The 22,570-nt window shown below is 44.5% G+C and overlaps 1 non-coding gene and 2 pseudogenes across 1 annotated transcript; all 3 read right to left on the minus strand.

Moving 5' to 3' along the window:
- Positions 1-7,686: 7,686 nt before the first annotated feature.
- LOC149573811 (25S ribosomal RNA) lies at positions 7,687-10,857 on the minus strand (annotated as a pseudogene).
- Positions 10,858-10,923: 66 nt separating this feature from the next.
- On the minus strand, positions 10,924-11,077 carry LOC149573812 (5.8S ribosomal RNA). Its single transcript, XR_016361305.1, has one exon. It is a non-coding gene; the product is annotated as a 5.8S ribosomal RNA (ribosomal RNA).
- Positions 11,078-11,785: 708 nt separating this feature from the next.
- On the minus strand, positions 11,786-13,506 carry LOC149573813 (18S ribosomal RNA; annotated as a pseudogene).
- Between the last annotated feature and the right edge of the window lie 9,064 nt (positions 13,507-22,570).

The following is a 22,570-nucleotide window of genomic DNA, read 5'->3' on the forward strand; positions in this document are numbered from 1 at the left end:
TACTTGTTCTAGTGACTTGATGAATAGACTTAAAGAGTCGACTTGGTGGGGTGACTTGATGAAACGACCTAAAAAGTCGACTTGGTGGGAGTACTTGGCAGGGTGATTTGATGAACGGACTTAAAGGGTCGAATTGGTGGGGTGACTTGATGAACGTACCTAAAGAGTTGACTTGGTTGGATGACTTGATGAACAGACTTAAAGAGTCAACTTGGTCAAAGTACTTGATGGGGTGACTTAATGAACGCACTTGAAGGGTCGAGTTGGTGGGGTGACTTGATGAACGGACATAAAGAGTTGAATTGGTGAGAGTACTTGTTGGGGTGACTTGATGAATGCACTTGAAGGGTCAACTTGGTGGGGTGACTTGATGAACAGACCTAAAGAGTTGACTTGGTGGGGTGACTTGATGAACAGACTTAAACAGTCAACTTGGTGAGAGTACTTTTTGGGGTGACTTGATGAATGAACTTGAAGAATTGACTTGGTTAGAGTACTTGGTGGGGTGACTTGATGAATGGACTCAAAGAGTCAACTTGGTGAGAGTACTTAGTGGCTCAACTTGATGAGCAAACTTAAAGAGTCCACTTGGTGAGAGTACTTGGCATGGTGAACTGATGAACGGACTTAAAGAGTCAACTTGGTGGGTCGACCTGGTGGGGTGACTTGATGAACTGACATAAACAATCAACTTGGTGAGAGTACTTGTTCTAGAGACTTGATGAACGGACTTAAAGAGTCAACTTGGTGGGGTGTGTTCATGAAAGGACTTAAAGAGTCGACTTGGTGAGATTACTTGGTGGGGTGACTTGATCAATGGACTTAAAGGGTCGACTTGGCGGGGTGACTTGGTGAACGGACCTAAAGAGTTGACTCGGTGAGATTACTTGGTGGGGTGACTTGATGAACAGACTTAAAGAGTCAATTTGGTGAGAGTACTTGGTGGGGTGACTTGATGAACGCGCTTGAAAAACTAATTTTGTCAGAGTACTTGGTGGGGTGACTTGATGAATGGACTCAAAGAGTCAACTTGGTGAGAGTACTTGGTGGCTCGACTTGATGAGCAGACTAAAAGAGTCAAATTGGTGAGAGTACTTGGTGGGGTGAACTAACGAATGAACTTAAAGAGTTGACTTGGTGGGAGTACTTGGTGGGCTGACCTAGTTAGAGTACTTGGTGGGGTGACTTGATGAATGGACTCAAAGAGTTGACTTGGTGAAAGTACTTGGTGGCTCGACTTGATGAGCAGACTAAAAGAGTCAACTTGGTGAGAGTACTTGGTGGGGTGAACTGATGAACGAACTTAAATAGTTGACTTGGTGGGAGTACTTGGTGGGCCGACCTGGTGGGGTGACTTGATGAAGGGACATAAAGAGTCAACTTGGTGAGAGTACTTGTTCTTGTGACTTGATGAATGAACTTAAAGAGTCAACTTGGTGGGGTGAGTTGATGAAAGGACTTAAAGAGTCAACTTGGTGAGAGTACTTGGTGGGGTGACTTGATGAATGGACTTAAGGGGTCGACTTGGAAGGGTGACTTGGTGAACTGACCTAAAGAGTTGACTTGGTGAGAGTACTTGGTGGGGTGACTTGATGAACAAAATTAAAGAGTCAACTTGGTTAGAGTACTTGGTGGGGTGACTTGATGAACGCGCTTGAATAATCGACTTGGTCAGAGTACTTGGTGGGGTGACTTGATGAAAGGACTCAAAGAGTCAACTTGGTGAGAGTACTTGGTTGCTCAACTTGATGAGTAGACTTAAAGAGTCAACTTGGTGAGAGTACTTGGTGGGGTGAACTAATGAAAAAACTTAAAGAGGCGACTTGGTGGGAGTACTTGGTTGGTCAACCTAGTGGGGTGACTTGATGAAGGGACATAAAGAGTTAACTTGGTGAGAGTACTTGTTCTATTGACTTAATGAACAGACTTAAAGAGTTGACTTGGTGGGGTGACTCGATGAAAGGACTTAAAGAGTCAACTTGGTGAGAGTACTTGGCGGGGTGACTTGATGAACGTACTTTAAGGGTCGACTTGGTGGGGTGACTTGATGAATAGACCTAAAGAGATGACTTGGTGAGAGTACTTGGTGGGGTGACTTGATGAATAGACTTAGAGAATCGACCTGGTGAGAGTACTTGGTGGGCTGACCTGGTTGGGTGACTTGATGAACAGACTTAAAGAGTTGACTTGGTGAGAGTACTTGGTGTGCCAACCTTGTGGGGTGGCTTGATGAACAGACTTAAAAGAGTCAACTAGGTGTGTTGACCTCGTGTGGTGAATTGATGATCAAACTTAAAGATTTGACTTCGTGAGAGCACTTGGTGTGCCAACTTGGGGAGCCAAGCTGGTGAGTCAAATTGGTGAGTGAGCTTAAAAAGGTAACTTGGTTTGGAAAGTTAGCGAGGTAAGATGGTAGGCCGACTTTGTGAGCCAACTTGTCAGGCAAATTGAAAGAGTCAACTTGTTGAGGCTACTTGGTGGGGTGACCTAGTGACCCCACTTGGTGAGGTGACCTGGTGAGCGAAGCTATCCAACCCTTGATCACCAGCCTTGAGGAGAGGCAACTTGATGAGCTGACTTGGTGAGCAGACTTAAAGAGTCAACTTGGTGAGGCAACTAGATGAGTTGGGTCATTGAGGTGACTTGGTGGGGTGACTCAATGAGCTAACCATGCGAGAAGACCTTTTGAGTGAACTAAAAGCGTTGACTTGGTGAGCATGCTTGAACAGTTGACTTGTTGAGCTGACTTGGAAAGCCAACATTATGAGCATGGCTTAAGAAGTGACTTGGTGAGGTGACGCAGGAAGGTCTTGTTAATACCATAAACTTATAACAGAACCATAGAAATAATAGAAAATGCGAAAACAAAATGTGGTCTTGTCATTTGGACCACAGAAGTGGAATTATATAATTCATAAGCACAATATACTAACCCATAAGGGTGCCTTCACTACAACAGTCTATAAGAGAAGCTGCCAGCTATCAACCAGAGTTGTCCTAGACAACATTTGGGCCTTTCTTAAATAGGAAATTGTATGTCAGTCGGGAAGGTTCTAGATGCTCAGACTTAAATACCTATGGCTAGAAGATCCTGACAATACACATAAGTCTACCTAATACATCTTTGACAAATTATTTTAGAAATTTTGGTAGCCCAACTTCTGAAGGCCATAACTCATGAATCATTGCTCTGATTGGCTACTATAACATCTTTTATGAAATGCCAGCTCTTAATCTATAGGCTCAAGAATGCTACTATAACCCTTCCCTCAATATTTTGAACCTCATTCGAGCACTCTAAGGCCTCCAATGGTGAGCCTAAATATTTTTAGCATATTTTTCCACCAAAAATCTGCAATAACTTCACGACACTTATGCTTGAGCTAACTTGGTGAGCAGACTTAGAGAGTCAACTCATTGAGGCAACTTGGTGGGGTTGAACTGGCGAGGCAACCTGGCGAGCAAACTTGGTGAGCTGATTTGGCGAGCCGAATTGGGGAGTCAACCTGGCGAGCAAACTTGAAGAGTTAACTCATTAAGGAAACTTTGCAAGTCCACCTTGTGAGCTGACCTAGGGAGATGACCTAGGGGTAGACTTGGTGAGCATGCTTGAATTGTCAGCTTGGCGAGCTGACACGAGGAGCCAACCTAGTAAATTGATGTGGTGAGTGGGCCTAATAGGGCGAGTTGGTGGGGTGACTTGGCGAGTGGAATTAGAGAGCCAACATGGTGAGGCAACTCGGTGAGTTGGTTCGTTGAGATGACATGGTGAGCTGACTTGGTGAGTCGACCTGGCGAGCAAACTTAAAGAGTCAACTTGGTAATGTACTCGTGTCAACTTGGTGAGGCAACCTAGTGAGTGGGCTCAAAGATTCAACATGGTGAGGTGACTCATTGAGGTAGCTCCTTGAGGTGACTTGGTGGGCTTACTTGATTAGTTGACTTGGTGAGCCACCCTGACGAGCTGACACAGTGAGCGGGCTTAAAGAGGTGACCTGGTGGGGTAACTCGGCAAGCCAACTTCTCGAGGTGAGATGGTGAGTCGACTTGGTGAGCTGACTTGGTGAGCGCATTTAAAGATTTAACTTTGTGAGGTGACTCAATGAGTTAGCTCATTGATGTAACTTGGGTGGGCTGACCTGGCAAGCGAACTTAAAGAGTCAACTTGGGTAGGCTGACCTGGTGAGCAAACTTAAAGAGTTCACTTGGTAACATACTTGAACAATTAACTTGGTGAGTTGACATGATGAGTCGGCTTAGAGAAGCAACTCGGTGGGGCAACTTGGCAAGCACACTTGATGGGGAGTTGGTAAAATGACTAGGTGAGTCGACTTGGTGAGCTAACTTAGAGAGCTGACTTGGTGGAAAAACTTGAGGAGTCAACTTGGTGAGGCAACCTAAATAGTCGACTTGGTGAGCTAACTTGGGGAGCTGACATGGTGAGTGATGTTAAAGAGGAGGCGACCTGGTGGGGCACCTGGTGAGGCAAGACTGTAAGTCATCTTGGTGAGCCAGCTTGACGAGCTGTGAGCAGACTTAAAGAGTCAATTCTTGATTTGGCAAAGACCACATGGTCAAATGATTTGGTGAGCTGACCTAGCTAGCAAAATTTGCAAGAAAACTTATAGAATCAACTTGCTATCCTCTGCCAAGATCGCATGCCTGGGTCAACCCAACTTGGGTCAACCCATCTCTGTTGCCCTAGCCTTGGGCGACCCGACTGGGTCGCTAGAGTGGGTCGACGAGGGAAAAAAATCATAAGAGGCCCTATACATAAAAAAGTGCTAAATTTTGGGCATTACAAAAAAAAAAAAAGTTACCTACTTTTGGATCACGCATAGGTTTTAGTTCACGTATTGCCAAGCCAACTTGAGGCGTTACGCCTAGGTAGAAAAATTTGAGGTAGGGTAGCTGAAACGATCCAATATGAGAATTTTCTTTATAAAAAGAGATCATGATAGGCCCCATAAGGAAAAAAAGAATGAAATTTTGGGAGTAAAAAAAAAACGTTACCCAATTTTGGGTCGTGCATAGGGCTTGGGTCACGTAGCATCGAGGTGCCCTAGGTGACATGATTCGAGCAAAAAGTCGACGGTGGCATGAGTCGTGCAAAAACATTGGAGGCCATTAAGGCTCAAGGCACTTCGAGTCGAGGTTGTTAAGGCGGGTTGGGTTAAAAACTTTGGTCGTTAACCAAAAAGAAAAATTTAACCACTTTTGGATCACATACACGACTCGGGGCACTTAGAATCAAGTCAAGCACGGTGACATGAGTCGTGCGAAAAAATTGGAGAGGACTCAAGTCAGGGTATCCGACTCTATTCGAGTTCAAATCTTTGGGACTTGACAAAAAAAAGGAAAAAGAAAAAGTTACCCAGTTTTGGATCACGTAAGTGACTCAAGCCACTCAGAATCAAGGCGAGTGCGGTTACATGAGTCGAGCTAGAAAAAAATGAAGGCGATTACGGCTCAAGGTAACTCAAGTTAGGGTAGCTGAGTCGATTTGAAAACTTTGGCTGTTAGCCAAAAAAAGAGTTAATCACTTTTGGATCATGTACATGACTTGGGGCACATAGAATCAAGTCAAGCACAGTGACATGAGTGGTCTGAAAAAATTGCAAGTGATTAAGGCTCGAGGTGATTTGAGTCAGGGTTGGTGACACGATTTAGGTTGAAATATTTGGGTGTTAACCAAAGAAGGAAGAAGTTAACTACTTTTGGATCACATACATGGCTCGAGGCACCAAGTCAAGCATGATGACATGAGTCCTACGAAAAAATTGGAGGCAGTTAAGGCTCGAGGTGATACGAGTCGGGGTTGCCAACACAATTTGGGTTGAAAACTTTAGGCGTTAACCCAAAAAAAAAGTTGACCACCTTTGGATCACGTACATGACTCAGCACACTTAGAATCATGTCGAGCATGATGACATGAGTCATGCAAAAAAATTGGAGGTAGTTAAGGCTTGACGCAATTTGAGTCAGGGTTAGGGTAGTTGGGGCGATTCATGTCGGGGTTGTCGACATGGTTCGAGTTGAAAACTTTGGGCATTAACCCAAAAAAAAAAAAATTGACCTGTTTTGGACCACGTACATGACTCGGGGCACTTAGAATCAAGTCGAGCATGGTGACATGGGTTGTGCAAAAAATTTGGAGGCGATTAGGCTTGAGGCGATTCGAGTCGGGGTAGCCAACTCGATTTGAGTTCAAAACTTTGGGCGTTAACCAAAAAAATAAGTTGATCGATTTTGGATCATGTACATGAGTCGTCTGCCCTCACAAAAATCAAAAAACCCTAGGACCTGCCTGGAATTTGCAGTTGGAAGATTTTTCTGTCCTCACAAAAATTTACAAACCCCACCTGCTCAAAATTTGGACTTGGAAGATTTTTCTGCCCTCGCAGAATTTACAAACCCCACTCGCTCGGAATTTGGCACTTGGAAATTACAAAACCCCACCCACCCAGAATTTGGACTTGGAAGATTTTTCCACCCTCACAGAAATTGCAAACCTGACCCACTCAAAATTGCACTGATTATGAACCCAACCCACATGGAAATTGCACTTGGAAGACTTTTTTGCCCTTGATGAAACTTTGGCACTCGAGAGATTTTTTCGCACTCGCGAAGATCACAAAACCCCACCCGTGGGGAATTTGGGAATTGGGAGATTTTTCTACCCTTTCGAAAATCGCAAACCCCACCAGCTCGAAATTTGGGACTTGGGAGATTTTTTTCCCCCTTGTGGAAATTTTGCAAAACCCCACTCGCTCGAAATTTAGCACTCGAGATTTCTACAAAACCCCTCCCTCCTGCCCAAAATTTGGCACTCGGGAGATTTTTCCGCCCTGTCAGAAATTACAAATCCCACTTGCCAGGAATTTGGCACCTAGGAGATTTTTATGCACTTGCAAAAATTGGAAACCCCACCTGTCAAGAATTTGGCACTTGGGAGTTTTTTTTGCCCTTGTAGAAATTGCAAACCCCACCCGCCCAAAATTTGGCACTTGGGAGATTTTTTCACCCTCACAAAAATTTATACAAAACCCCACCTACCTGGAATGTGGCACTTGGGAGATTTTTTCACCCTGGTAGAAATTACAAACCCCACCCACTGAGAATTTGGCACCTAGGAGATTTTTTTTCCCTCGTGAAAATTGCAAACCCCACCCGCTCAGAATTTGGCACCTGGAAGATTTTCCTGCCCTCGCGTAAATTACAAACCCCACCTGCTAGGAATTTGGCACTTGGAAGATTTTTTTGCCCTCATGGAAATTTTTACAACACCCCACCCACCAGGAATTTGGCACTTGGGAGATTTCTTTTCCCTCGTGGAAATTTTCACAAAACCCCACCTGCTCAAAATTAGGCACTTGGGAGATTTTTTCGCCCTGGCAGAAATTACAAACCCCCACCAAGAATTTGGCACTTGGGAGAGTTTCCCACCATTGCAAAAATTGTGAACCCCACCCACCCGAAATTTGGCACTTGGAAGATTTTCCCGCACTCACACAAATTACAAACCCCACCCGCTGAGAATTTGGCACCTGAGAGATGATTTGTTACGACCTCGCAAAAAATAAATAAATTTGCAAACCCCACCAACCCAAAATTTGGCACTTGAAATATTTTCTCACCTTCATGCAAATTACAAACCCCACCCACCTGAAAGTCAAAAAAGGTTTTACGAATTGAGGCAACAGAGGGCTGAATCTTAGTGGATTGTGGTAGCAAGGCCACTTTGCCACTTACAATACCCAGTCGCTTATTTAAGTCATCTACAAAAGATTCTTCTCGTTGACTGCTTGAAATTAATATCCAAGGTTGCTCCAATGGGCTAATGCGCCGATCAGAGATGGCCAATGACACGGGCCCCTGGGAGTGCAAGAGCACCCCTACTATGGGTTGCGATGCAGCTGGAGAGAGATATACGCCACATCTAGTGTGGATTTTGACTTATAGGCATTCAGTCATAATCTGACACATGATAGCTTCGCGCCACTGGATTTTCAACCAAGCTCGATGACCAAATGTGTGAATGAATGGTTCCTCTTGTACTAAGTTGAATTACTATAACAACGCAGATCATCAATAGGGTAAAAGTAACTTGTCTCATGATGGTCTAAACCCAACCCACATTCCCTATTGGTGGGTGAAAAATCCAACACTTTGTGAATTTTGCTTCATAGTGATAGGAAGAGCTGACATCAAAGGATAAAAAAGCAATATCGCTATGAATGCTTGGCTTCCATAAGCCAGTTATCCCTATGGTAACTTTTTTGACACCTCTAGCTTCAAATTCCAAAAGTCTAAAGGATTGATAGGCCACGCTTTCACAGTTTGTATTCGTACTAAAAATCAAAATCAAATGAGCTTTTACCCTTTTTTTCCACATGAGATTTCTATTCTCGTTGACCTCATCTTAGGACACCTGCATTATCTTTTAATAGATGTGCTGCCACAGCCAAACTCCCCACCTGACAATGTCTTCCGCATGGATCGACGCACCTAGATGCACCTTGAGGAAAAAAATAGGGGCATTGTACCATCTTCGGCTCATGGAATAAGTAAAATAATGTTAAAAGTAGTGGTATTTCACTTGCACCCGAAAGCTCCCACTTATTCTACACCTCTCAAGTCATTTCACAAAGTCGGACTAGAGTCAAGCTCAATAGGGTCTTCTTTCCCCGCTAATTTTGCCAAGCCCATTCCCTCGGCTGTTGTTTCAATAGATAGTAGATAGGGATAGTGGGAATCTCTTTAATCCATTCATGTGCATCACTAATTAGATGACGAGGCATTTGGCTACCTTAAGAGAGTCATAGTTACTCCTACCGTTTACCCCCACTTGGTTGAATTTCTTCACTTTGACATTCAGAGCATTGGGTAGAAATCACATTGCATGAGCATCTGTAGGGACCATCGCAATGCTTTGTTTTAATTAAACAGTCAAATTCCCCTTATCCGTACTAGTTCTGAGTTGACTGTTTGCCACGTAGGGAAAGCCCCTCAAAGTTACAGATCCATTTTGCCAACTTCCCTTACCTACATTGTTCTATTGACCAGAGGCTATTCACCTTGCAGACCTGATGCGGTTATGAGTACGATCGAGCATGAATGGTACTCGGTCCTCTAGATTTTCAAGGGCCACCGAAGGCACACTAAATATCGCAAGATGTGCGGCACTCTTCCAGCCGGTGGACCCTATTTCCAATTGAACTAATTTTAGGGTGGGCAGGCTGTTAAAAAGAAAAGATAACTCTTCCCAGGGCCCCCATCGACATCTCCAAATTTCCTAATGTTGTCGTCTGCCGCCATGTCCCAGTTCGGGAATATTAACCCGATTCCCTTTCAATGATTATACAAAGTGCACCCTTGAAACAGGGTTTCCTCATCTCTTAGGATCAACTAACCCATGTCCAAGTGCTATTCACATGGAACCTTTCCCCACTTTAGTCTTCAAAGTTCTCATTTGAATATTTCCTACTACCACCAAGATCTGCACCGGAGGCCGGTCCACCTAGGCTCACGCCCAAGGTTTCGCAACAACCCTCACATCGTCCTACTCATCAGAGCCTGGTACTTGCCCTAATGGCCGAGTATAGGTTGTGCACTTCAGCGCCATCCATTTTTGGTGCTAGTTGATTTGGCAGGTGAGTTGTTACACTCTCCTTAGCAAATTTTTACTTCCATGACCACCATCCTATTGTTTTAATCAACCAACACCCTTTGTGGGATCTGGGTTAGTACACAATTTGGCACCATAACTTAGCTTTTGGTTCATCCTGCATCGCCAGTTCTGCTTACCAAAAATGGCCCACTTGGAGCTCGTGATTTTGTGGCACAGCTCAATAAAGTAGCCACACTGACTTACCTATTTAAATTTTGAGAATAGGTCGAGGGCGTTATGCCCTCGATGCCTCTAATCATTTGCTTTACCTGATAAAACTTGCACATGAGCTCTAGCTATCCTAAGGGAAACTTCAGAGGAAACAAGATACTAGACGGTTCGATTAGTCTATCTCCCCTATACCCAAGTCAAACGAAAAATTTGCACATTAGTATCACTGTGGGCCTCCACCAGAGTTTCCTCTAGCTTCGCCCTGCTCAGGCATAGTTCTAAATCTCTCAGGTCCCAATAGGTGTGCTCACACTTGAACCCTTCATAGAAGATCAAGGTCAGTTGGTGGTGCACCCCCTGAGAGGGGATCTCGCCAGTTAGCTTCCTTACACCTCACAGGTTTTCCCAACCCACCAACTCATAGGTGCTCAAGAGCCTGCCATAAAGGCAAACACTTTGCTCCTCGACTACTGTGATGGAAGTATTTGTGCAACCAAAAGGTCACACTTGTGCCGCCATGACAGCTCGCACTGGTAGGTCCCCCGAACCGAGCAGCAGATCGGCTCACACCATTCTACATCCGATCGGGGCACATTGTCGGCCTCCATCCGCTTCCCTCCTGACAATTTCAAGCACTCTTTAAATCTCTTTTCAAAGTCCTTTTCATTTTTCCCTTGTGGTACTTGTTCGCTATCAGTCTCTCACCCATATTTTTCCTTGGACGGAATTTACCACCTGATTAGGGCTACATTCCCAAACAACTCGACTCATCGATAGCGCCTCCTGGTGCAATAGGGTCCAGGCCTAATGGGGCTCTCACCCTCTTCGGTGCCCCCTTCTAGGGGACCTGGGCCTGGTCTATCACTGAGGATGCCTCTATAAACAACAATTTGATAGGCACGGCCGTCGATTTTCATGCTAGGCTCTTCCTAATTCGCTTACCATTACCAATGCCAGCCTTTGCCAGCCACCACTCATTGCGATGGATCGACGAACCTCGTGCTCATTTTAGTCAACCGTACCACTTGCAAACATGAATGGCCATCTTCACTCCTTGCTAGGGAGGGAAAAATTTTGTAGTGCAACAACCAAGCAGACGTGCCCTTGGCCGAGGCCTCGAGTGTAACTTGCATTCAAAGACTTGATGATTCACAGGATTCTGCAATTCACACTAAGTATCGCATTTTGCTACATTCTTCATCATGGAAAGAGCTGAGATATCCATTGCTGAGAGTCATGATTTTGTTATGTTTTTGTCTTTCAATGACCCAAGCATGCAAGGCGCTGGATCATGCACTTTTTTCTTTGGATTTCTAAGGTGCGCAATCCACCTGTGTGTTGGGTGTTGACACATCTTGAACCCCAAGCACCCAATGGGTGGGACGAGGAATGTTGTGGTGTGTCCCAACCCCATCACCTTGAAAAGGTGGGAGTTGATGCATGGGAGAGCCATGTCAGTGGATGGGGCCCCTGCCTAGCAAATCATGCGAGTGCATCCATCCTAAACATAGAATGTTCCAAGCGATGAGTCAACACACCTGGGCAAGGCAACGAGGGGTTGCGGAAGTCCCGACTTGCCACCGTCAAAATGATGGATCCTTGGCACAGTGCCGCACACACAATTGGACCATGAAATTTGAATGGGAGATGAGGCTCAGACCCCCTCTAAACTACAACTGAGTAGAGACCTCTCGCTCTGATGTAGACTTCATTTGAAGGAAGTGATCCTAATTTAGATTGCATCTGTGTCTCTTCTTTGCACCATGGGGAATCCACACTTTTGATCATGGCATTCGATGTGACCCTCGACCTCGATGGCACTGGACCTGTACCTTGGCCATCCAGCACATCACTACAAGGCTCAAGTGTTTGCATGTCGTCGAGATTTTGGGGGCAGGGAGGAGGTCAGCTCCATCCCCTACATGATTTAGGGTCTCAAATCAACAATGATCCTACCACAGGTTCACCTATGGTAACCTTGTTATGACTTTTCCTTCCTCTAAATGATAAGGTTCAATTAACTTCTCATCACATCATCGATAGGAACCGCCATCATCGTCACGATCCGATCACTTCACTGGATCATTCAATTGGTAGGAGTGATAGGCGGTGTGTACAAAGGGTAGGGATGTAGTCAACGTGAGCTGATGACTCACGCTTACTAGGAATTCCTCATTGAAGATCAATAATTGAAATGGTCTATCCCCATCATGATGAAATTTGGCAAGATTTCCTAAACCTTTTGGGCTAGGGAGAGAAACTTGTTGGTTGCATCAGTGTAGCACATGTGTGGCACAAAACATCTAAGGGCATCATAGACCTATTATTGCCTCAAACTTCCATGGCCTAGGAGGCCATAGTCCCTCTAAGAAGCTGGCCGCGAAGGGGAACCTCCACATAGCTAGTTAGCAGACTGAGGTCTCGTTCATTAATGGAATTAACTAGACAAATCACTCCACCAACTAAGAAAGGCCATGCACCACCACCCATAGAATCAATAAAGAGCTCTCAATCTATCAATCCTTACTATGTCTGGACCTGGTAAGTTTCCCTATGTTGAGTCAAATTAAGTTGTAGGCTCCACTCCTGGTGGTGCCCTTCCATCAATTCCTTTAAGTTATAGTGTTGCAACCATCCTCCCCCCGGAACCCAAACACTCTGATCATCTCTGAGCCCCCAACTTTCATTCTTGATTAATGAAAAAATCCTTGGAAAATTCTTTTGTAGTGTTTTTTCTTCCATAAATCCAAGAATTTCACCTCTGACAATGAAATACGAATGCCCTCGATAGTCCCTATTAATCATTACTCCGGTCCCAAAGGCCAACGGAATAGGACCAGACTCTTATTGCATTATTCCATGCTAATTTATTTAGAGCGTAGGCTTTCTTTGAGCACTCTAATTTTTTCAAATTAATGATGCCAGAACTACAACCCAGCTAATTAAGGCTAGGAACACACCGCTAGCAGAAGGGACATGAGGGCCAGTGCACACCTAGAAGGCGTATCGACCGTGATGATCCAAGGTCAAACTACAAGCTTTTTAATTGCAAAAACTTAAATATACACTATTAGAGCTAGAATTACCATGGCTACTAGCACTAGACTTGCCCTCCAATGGATCCTCGTTAAGGGATTTAGATTGTACTCATTCCAATTACTAGACTCGATGAGCCCAGTATTGTTATTTATTGTCACTACCTCCCCATGTCAGGATTGGGTAATTTTTGTGCCTGCTGCCTTCCTTGGATGTGGTATCCATTTCTCAGGCTCCCTCTTCAAAATTGAACCCTAATTCTCTATCACCCATCACCACCATGGCAGGCCTCTATCCTACCATCGAAAGTTGATATGGCAAAAATTTGAATGAAGCATCGCCAGAACAAAGACTGTGCGATCTGTTGAGTTATCATGAATCACTAGAATAATGGGCGAGCCCGCACCGACCTTTTATCTAATAAATGCATCCCTTCCAAGAGTCAGGATTTGGTGCATGTATTAGCTCTAAAATTACTACAGTTATTCGAGTAGCAAAGTACCATCAAAGAAACTATAACTAATTTAATGAGCCATCTGCAGTTTCACAGTTTGAAATAGTTCATACTTAGACATGCATGGCTTAATCTTTGAGACAAGCATATGACTACTGGCATGATCAACTAGGTAGCTTCTAACAATGAGGGGACCCCCAAGACCTGCTATAGCGAAGGGATGCCTGCCATGATGGGAAATCAAAATTTTCATTTTCTCCATCATGCATCCAAACATAATCTGCCGCACAAGCAACAAGAATGATGTTCACAGCACATGCAAGACTCACAACACTCAAGAATTTCACACAAGAGGAAAGTGTCCCATCGTCAACTGGAGAGGGCCAAATAGGGAGCCTTGATTCACAGGCACTTGGGAAGAACATCCTGTACAGAACCCTTCACCCTCGAACTCACTATTGCCACTAATCAGAAAGAAGCCTCAAGTCTGTATGAGATGCACCGTGCACGTAGCCACCTCAATTGTAAGGCCACTCAGAGACATCCATTTCCCAGGCATATGCCTCCTACATGCTTGTTGAGGTGCATCCGCATAGAAAAAATCCTTCTCGATTGTAACAAACACTTTCCCATGACGAAGAGTTGGTTGCTGAAGTGCCAACGGAGACCACTGTGCTGAAGGGTGAAGGGTTGTGCGAGTCAAAAACATGGCTAATTATGCAATTAGCGGGGGCATCACTATGCATGTGACCACCTCAATTATAAGGCCTCTTAATGGGATTGTGTATAACACCCCCTACACACATTTATAGGTGATGAGAGCTCGCTCGCATACACAGACATGGCTAACCTCTAGCAAATATCTCCTTTCCTAGCATAGCCTCGCTAACTGTTCCCTGTGACACGTGATCTACTAGCACAGGTACAAAAAAGTTCCTATGGGTGAACACTCACACTAGCATTGTTGGAAAAGCTTCAATCTCATGCACATGCACATACCGAAGAACTGTACTGTGAGGGAACCACTCGCGAGCACCCGCATCTCGACAAAAAGCATTCATGCAATTTCTTCCCCTAGACAGACACATTGGGCCTACACTTGTTGGAGCATTGCAAAGGCAAGCGCTCTGGTTCACAGGAGCCTGAGAAGAACATCTCGTATGAAACTCGTTCCCCCAAAATGCTCGAATCACAAATGCTCATAGTAGAGTCATAATGCAAAGATGTACACCACACACGCAACCGAGTAAGGACACCTAGAGACATCCATTTCCCATGCATATGCCCCCTACATGCTTTTTGGTGCACCCCATACAAATGGCCATACTTTGACAAGCCCTCCCAAAATTTTGCATCTGAAGAGAAATGAAACACATTGGGATTTTTGTCCACACAATGCAAACACCGAACGCTCTCTTTAGGGGGAAGCTGAAGAAGAGTATCTCCCGCAGAACCCATGAGACGCAGCCATTCGGATCACACAGGCAAGATAGGGCATGGAGAGTTTTTGCATCCAAACAAAAATTAATGGTAATACTCTACGCTTCTACTGGCCCATACCACAAAAGCTGTCATGACAGTGCCATGCACTTCTATACGATCAGATAGTGAAGAGGCAAGCATGCACTAAGAACACACTAGCAAATAAATTATGTTCCTACCAAACCTTTTGCCGACACCCCTCTCAATCCCAAGGCCCTAACAATTGGCAAAAACATAGGGTGGAGAGTGGACCCTTGATGAAATTAGGGACATTGAGCAATGCACCCGTGCAACCATCTCTTTCCTTCTTGCCATCCGAGCAGGATAAAAATGCAATGATAGAACGTGCCAAGAGACGGAGCCCTTGGCTAAAAGATACAACTCCATACACTCAGAAACAAGTGCATCTTAGAATCAAACACCAAATGTGCAGTGTGTTGCAAGCCATGCAGACACATACATATAGGGAATCCAACAAAACAAAGTGACAAGTACATCCCACCAGTGCCGCCATTGCAATTACCAAATGGGATATACTCACCGCCATAGATTAATGACCATCATTCCCGTCTTGTAATAGATACAATCACATTAAGCTTCATCCAGTCAACTAGATGAATTTAACCTTGAAGGGGCCCAATCCAAAAGTTTTGGAGCTCATCTCCTGGAACTATCAAGAACAAGGCCTATCTTACATGCAAACTCTAATACTATGCAAACATAGGTTGCAATTAAAGAGAAATTGCAAGGTCGTCACAATGGCCTGAGGCCAATGCTCCAACTAAGTCAATTTTCTCTTGTAATCACCATGCCGCCGTTCATAGAGAGACCTCCCCATTCACTTGTGAAGACACACAATCCAAGTGCTAGATGCGAACTCGCACTTGAAAGACCACTTTCCAAGACATCCCGATGACACATCAGAATGACAGTCACTGTCGAACCATTCCCAATGTTGTGCCAATCGAGTGGCATAGAGGCGACCTTAGGGAGATCCCATGTAGCAATCAGGATGTGCTTTCGTACCCATCTCTAACAAAAACCAATGTTAGCTATGAACAAATTTAGAATCCAAGGCTCGTATCCATCGATATCGTCAGCACTGGGCCTATTTACAAAGGCCACAGAGAGGTTTTGATAAGATAAGCTCCCCTGGTTGCTTGTACAAACATCCCAAATGCTAGACACAAGCTCCTACCCTTGGCATTGCTCTCCAGATCACCACAATGACACATTGGAATGACAACCACTGTCGAACAACTCTTGAATTTGTGTCGATGGAGTGAGAAAGAAGAGCAACTTGGGGGAGCTGCGCATAGCAAATGGGCTACTGTTGCTTCATTATGCTCTTATATAGATCCGATGTCATTTATTTCATTTGGAATTTGAGGCTACATTCATCCTTGCTCACACAAGCAATGGCTCTTCTAATCGAATGGCCATGGGGAGCTTCCAATAACAAAGGCTCCCTTGTCACTCATGATGTGCAACCCAACTACTAGATGATAGCTTGCCCTTCAGATTGCTACCCAGGCAACCACCACAATGGCACCATTGGAATGACAACCACTACCAAACCATTTCAAAAAGAATTTTCCAAAGAAGTTGTTGCAAAGAGAATGACTCTGGGGAGAGATCCCTCGCAAAGAAAAATTAGGATGGCTTCACGGCCCAAATGAAAAATGTGACCAAATAGCCATCCACGACCCCATTTTTTATGAGGTCAACAGAGGAGCAAAAGATTGTCATTAGTTAGGAGATGTGAATTCATGGAGCCAAGGTAGTGAAATGGCCAACTTTTGGAGATCAAGCGAAACAACTCGGCTTGGATGGAACAGCTCAGGTAGGACGACTCAACAATACCATTTGCCTTGGTGCCTTTTTTGAGGTTTACTTGAGAGGAGTGGACACAATGTTGGCATTGATTGTCTAGGAGTCCAAGTAGGATTGCATGGTAACAACGGCTTGGCATTTGGAGTGTCTATGGCAGCTGGATGGTATTTGAATTCATGGAGCCAAGGGAGTGAAATGGTCATCAAGCTCATCCGATCAACTGGATGAATTTCACCTTGAAGGGGCCCAATCAAAAAGTTTTGGAGGTCATCTCCTGGAACTGTCAAGAACAAAGGACAATCTTACATGCAAACTCTGCTACTGTGCAAACATAGGTTGCAATTATAGAAAAATTGCAAGGCCATCACAATAGCCCAAGGAAAATTCTTCGACTACTAAGTCAATTTTCTCTTGCAATCACCATGCCACCGTTCCTAGAGAGATCTCCCCATTCACTTGTGATGATGCACAATCCAAGTTCTAGACGCGAGCTCGTCCTTGAAAGGCCACTTTCCAAGACATCTTGATGACACATTGGAACAAAAACTATTGTCAAACCATTCCCAATGTTGTACCGATCGAGTTGGCATAGAGGTGACCTTAAGGAGCTCCTGCGTAGAAATCAGGATGTGCTTTCATACCCATCTCTCACAAAAACCAATGTTATCTAACCAAATTTATAATCCAAGGCTCATATCCATCAATATTGTTGGCACTGGGTCTATATTTTCAAAGGCCATAGAGAGGTTTTGATAAGAGAAGCAAGATCAATTCGACAAAAATGGCTCGGCCAGCATGGCTCGCCCAAATTGGGTCAGCCAAAATGGCTTGCCTAGATCGGGTTGGCCAACATGGCTCGACCACCATTTTTTGCCAAGAGCTTTCAGTATTAAAGCTCCCATGTAGCTGCGATAAGTACACCATGAAAAATTGCTACAGTGTGAAGCACCCATAATAAATTTCCATTATACCAAGCAACACCAGAGTGCTAGACAAGGGATAACGTTGAGATCAAGTTTTAAAATCACCAAAAAGACATGCCATGGATTCGCAACCGCTGCCTCACCTTTTCCAAAATTGAGTCATCAGAAAACATGATCTAAAGGGAAAAGCACTCAAAGATTTCTTTATGCCCCTTTCATTGATTCAACATAAGCATACACCATTTGAAAATCCAAAAATCTGATCTACCTAGACACCAATGTTGAATCAATGAAAGGGGCATGGGAGAGGTTCGCGGTAACCACCTCTCCTATATAAGCTATTAGTGCGAGGCTCCTTCTACATTAGAAATCTGCGATAGCATGGACAAATCCCTTAAAAATCTAATTCAATGAAAAATGTGACCAAACAGCCATCCACAACACTGTTTTTGGAGCTTGGCTAGATCGGGTTGACAAAAATGGCTCGTCTAGATAGGGTCAGCCAGAATGGCTTGCCCAGATCAAGTCGGCCAGCATGGCTCGCCAAGATCTGGTCAACCAGCATGGCTCGACCACCATTTTTCACTAAGATCTTTTGGTATTAAAGCTTGGATGAAGCTGTGATAAGTACACTGTGACAAATTGCTAGAGCGCCAAGCACCAATAGCAAATTTCCATTATACCAAGCAACGTCGGAGTGCTAGACAAGGGCTCACATTTAGATCAAGTTTTAAAATCACCAAAAATACATGCCATTGATCAGCAACTATTGCCTCACCTTTTCCAAAATTGAGTCATCAAAAAACACGATATAAAGGAGAGCCGAGGAAAATCACTCAGAGATCATTTCATGCCCCTTTCATTGATTCAACATCAGCATACACCATTTGAGAAACCAACAATCTGATCCACCTAGACACCAATGTTGAATCAATGAAAGGGGCATGGGAGAGGCTCACGGCAACCACCTCTCCTATTTAAGCTATTAGTGCGAGGCTCCTTTTGCATTTGAAATCTGCGATAGCATGGACAAATCCCTTAAAAATCTAATTTAATGAAAAATGTGACCAAACAGCCATCCATGACACTATTTTTGGAGATCGGCCAAAATGGCTCGCCCAGATCAGGTCGGCCAGAATGGCTCGCCCAGATCGGGTCGGGCAGTATGGCTTGGCCAGAATGGCTTGGCCAAATCGGGTCAACCAGCATTACTCACCCAGATTGGGTCAGCCAGAATGGCTTACCCAGATTGGGTCGGCCAGCATGGCTTGGCTAGATTGGGTCGGCCAGAATGGCTCACCCAGATCAGTCGGCCAGCATGGCTTGCCCAGATCGGCTCGACTAGCATGGTTTGAGCAGAATGGCTCATCCAGATCAAGTCGGCCAGCATGGCTCACCCAGATCAGGTTGACCAACATGACTCAGCCACCATTTTTCAAGCACACTACCTCCCCTATATAAGCTATTAGTGCAAGGCTTACTCTACATCAGAAATGTACATTTAGTGGACAAGTACCTTAAAACCCAATTCAATGAAAAATGTGACTGAGTAGCCATCCATGACCCCATTTTTGATGAGGTTGTCAACGGAGACAAAGATTGGCATTAGTTAGGCGATTTGATTGCATCATTCAGGGGGGTAAATTGTTCAATTTTTTAAGACCGACTAGAATGGTTTGACGACCATTTTATATCGGAAGCTACCCAATTTGAGAATTATGACTCAAGTAGAATGGCTCGGGTACCCATTTTATATCGCAAGTTACCCAAATTTGAAAATTATGGCTCGGCTTGAATTTTGTATCGTAGGCAACCCAATTTGAAAATTATGGCTAGCTAGAATGGCTAAACTTCCATTTTATATCCAAGGCTACCCATTTTGAAAATTATGACTCAACTTTATTTCGAGCACACTGCCTCTCCTATATAAGATATTAGTGCAAGGCTTGCTCTGCATTCGAAAATATGCATTCACGTAGACAAGTACCTTAAAAAAATCAATTCATTGAAAAATGTAACCGAATAGCCATCCACCACCCCGTTTTTGCTGAATTTGGCAACAAAGCCAAAAACTGACATCGATTAGGTGGCATGATTTCATGAGCCACGGGAGTAAATTAACGGTGATGAAAGATGGTAAGTCAACTAGGTGTGACGACTTGACTTGGTGGGCGCACTTGAACTTTTGACTTGTGACCCACCTTGGTGAGCAAAGTTGGGGAATCAAGCTAGAAATCCACCATGGTGAGAAAAATTTAAGACATGAAAAGGTGGGGCAACTTGGTAAGCTGACATGGTAAGTCAATATGGTGACTTGACTTTGTGAGCAGACTTAAAGAGTCAACTCATTAAGGCAACTTTTTGGGGTGACTTGGCGAGCCCACATGGTGAGATGCCTCAGCGAGCAGAGTTGGCTAGCCTGGTGGTGAGATGACTTGGCTAGTGGACTTGGCTAGCCTAAATGAACTTAAAGAGTTGACTTTGTGAGAGTACTTGGTTGGCTAACCTAGCGGGGTGACTTGATGAACGAACTTAAAGATTCAACATGGTGGGCCGACCTACCAGGGTGACTTGATGAACAAACTTAGAGAGTCAACTTGGTGAGAGTACTTGGTGACTTGGTGGGCCAACCTAGACGGGTGACTTGATGAATGAACTTAAAGAGTCCACTTGCTGGGCTGACCTGGTGAGGTGACTTGATGAATGAACCTAAAGAGTCAACTTGGTGAGAGTACTTGGTGGGCAGATATAGCGGGGTGATTTGATGAACGAATTTAAAGAGTTGACTTGGTGAGAGTACTTGGTGGGGTGACTTGATGAACAAACCTAAAGAGTTGACTTGGTGGGCTGAGCTGGCACGGTGACTTGATGAATGAAATTAAAGATTTGACTTGCTGGGCCAACTTACCAGGGTGACTTGATGAAAAAACTTAAAGAGTCAACTTGGTGAGAGTACTTGGTGGGCCGACCTGGTGGGGTGACTTGATGAACAAACTTAAAGAGTCAACTTGGTGAGACTACTCGGTGGGCTGACCTTGTCACGTGACTTGACGAACAAACTTAAAGATTCAACTTGGTGGGCCAACTTGGCTGGGTGACTTGTTGAATGAACTTAAAGAGTCAACTTGGTGGGTGGAACTGGCAAGGTGACTTGGTGAGAGTACTTGGTGGACTGACCTAGCAGGGTGACTTGATGAATGAACTTAGAGAGTCGACTTTGTGAGGGTACTTGGTGGGTCAAACTAGTGAGGTGACTTGATGAGTGAACTTAAAGAGTCGACTTGGTGACAGAATTTGGTGGGCCGACCTGGTGGGGTGAATTGATGAAAGAACCTAAAGAGTCAACTTTCTGAGAGTACTTGGTGGGCCGACCTGGTGGGGTGACTTGATGACTGAACTTAAAGGGTTGACTTGGTGAGAGTACTTGGTGGGCTTACCTGGCAGACCGACTTGATGAACGAACTTAAAGAGTTGACATGGTGAGAGTACTTGGTGGGGTGACTTGATGAACAAACCTAAAGAGTCGACTTGGTGAGAGTACTTGGTGGGCTGACCTGGCATGGTGACTTGACGAACAAACTTAATGAGTTGACTTGGTGAGAGTACTTGGTGGGATGACCTGGTGGGGTGACTTGATGAACAAACTTAAAGAGTCAAGTTGGTGGGCTAACTTTCCAGAGTGGCTTGATGAACGAACTTAAAGAGTCAACTTGGTGGGCCGACCTGGCGGGGTCACTTCATGAACGAACTTAAAGAGTCAACTTGGTGAGAGTAATTTGTGGGCTAACTTGGCATCTGACTTGATGAACAAACTTAAAGATTCGACGTGGTGGGGTGACTTTATGAATGCACTTGAAGGATTGACTTGGTGGGTAACTCTATGAACGGACCTAAAGAGTTGACTTGGTGAGAGTACTTGGTGGGGTGACTTGATGAATAGACTTAAAGAGTAGACTTGGTGAGATTACTTGGTGGGGTGACTTGACAAATGCACTTGAAGAATCAACTTGGTTAGAGTACTTGGTGGGGTGACTTGATGAAAAGACTAAAAGAGTCGACTTGGTGGCTCGACTTGATGAGCAAAATTAAAGAGTAAACTTGGTGAGAGTACTTGGCAGGGTGAACTGATGAATAGACATAAAGAGTCAACTTGATGAGAGTACTTGGTGGGCTGACCTGGTGGTGTGACTTGATGAACGAACATAAAGAGTCAACTTGGTGAGAGTACCTATTCTAGTGACTTGATGAATAGACTTAAAGAGTCAACTTGGTGGGGTGACTTGATGAAAGGACTTAAATAGTCGACTTGGTGAGAGTACTTGGTGGGGTGACTTGATGAACAGACTTAAAGGGTCAAGTTGGTAGGGTGACCTGATGAACAGACCTAAAGAGTTGACTTGGTGAGAGTACTTGGTGGGCTGACCTGGTGGGGTGACCTAATGAATGGACTTAAAGAGTCAACTTGGTGAGAGTACTTGTTCTGGTGACTTGATGAACAGACTTAACGAGTCGACTTGGTGGGTTGATTTGATGAAAGGACTTAAAGACTCGACTTGGTAAGAGTACCTGGTGGGGTGACTTGATGAACGGACTTAAAGGGTCAACTTGGCAGGGTGACTTGATGAACAAACCTAAAGAGTTGACTTGGTGAGAGTACCTGGTGGGGTGACTTGATGAACAAACTTAAAGAGTCGACTTGGTGAGAGTACTTGGTGGGGTGACTTGATAAATGCACTTGAAGGGTTGACTTGGTGGGGTGACTTGATGAACGAACCTAAAGAGTTGACTTGGTGAGAGTACTTGGTGGTGTGACTTGATGAAGAAACTTAAAGAGTCGACTTGGTGAGAGTACTTGGTGGGGTGACTTAATGAACACACTTGAAGAATCCACTTGGTTAGAGTACTTGGTGGGGTGTCTTGATGAATGGACTCAAAGAGTCAACTTACGGAGAGCACTTGGTGGCTCAACTTGATGAGAAGACTTAAAGAGTCCTCTTGGTG

This window comes from Cupressus sempervirens, chromosome 2, assembly GCF_028749045.1.
Source record: "Cupressus sempervirens isolate cs-2001-9-10 chromosome 2, ASM2874904v1, whole genome shotgun sequence".
NCBI lineage: Eukaryota > Viridiplantae > Streptophyta > Pinopsida > Cupressales > Cupressaceae > Cupressus > Cupressus sempervirens.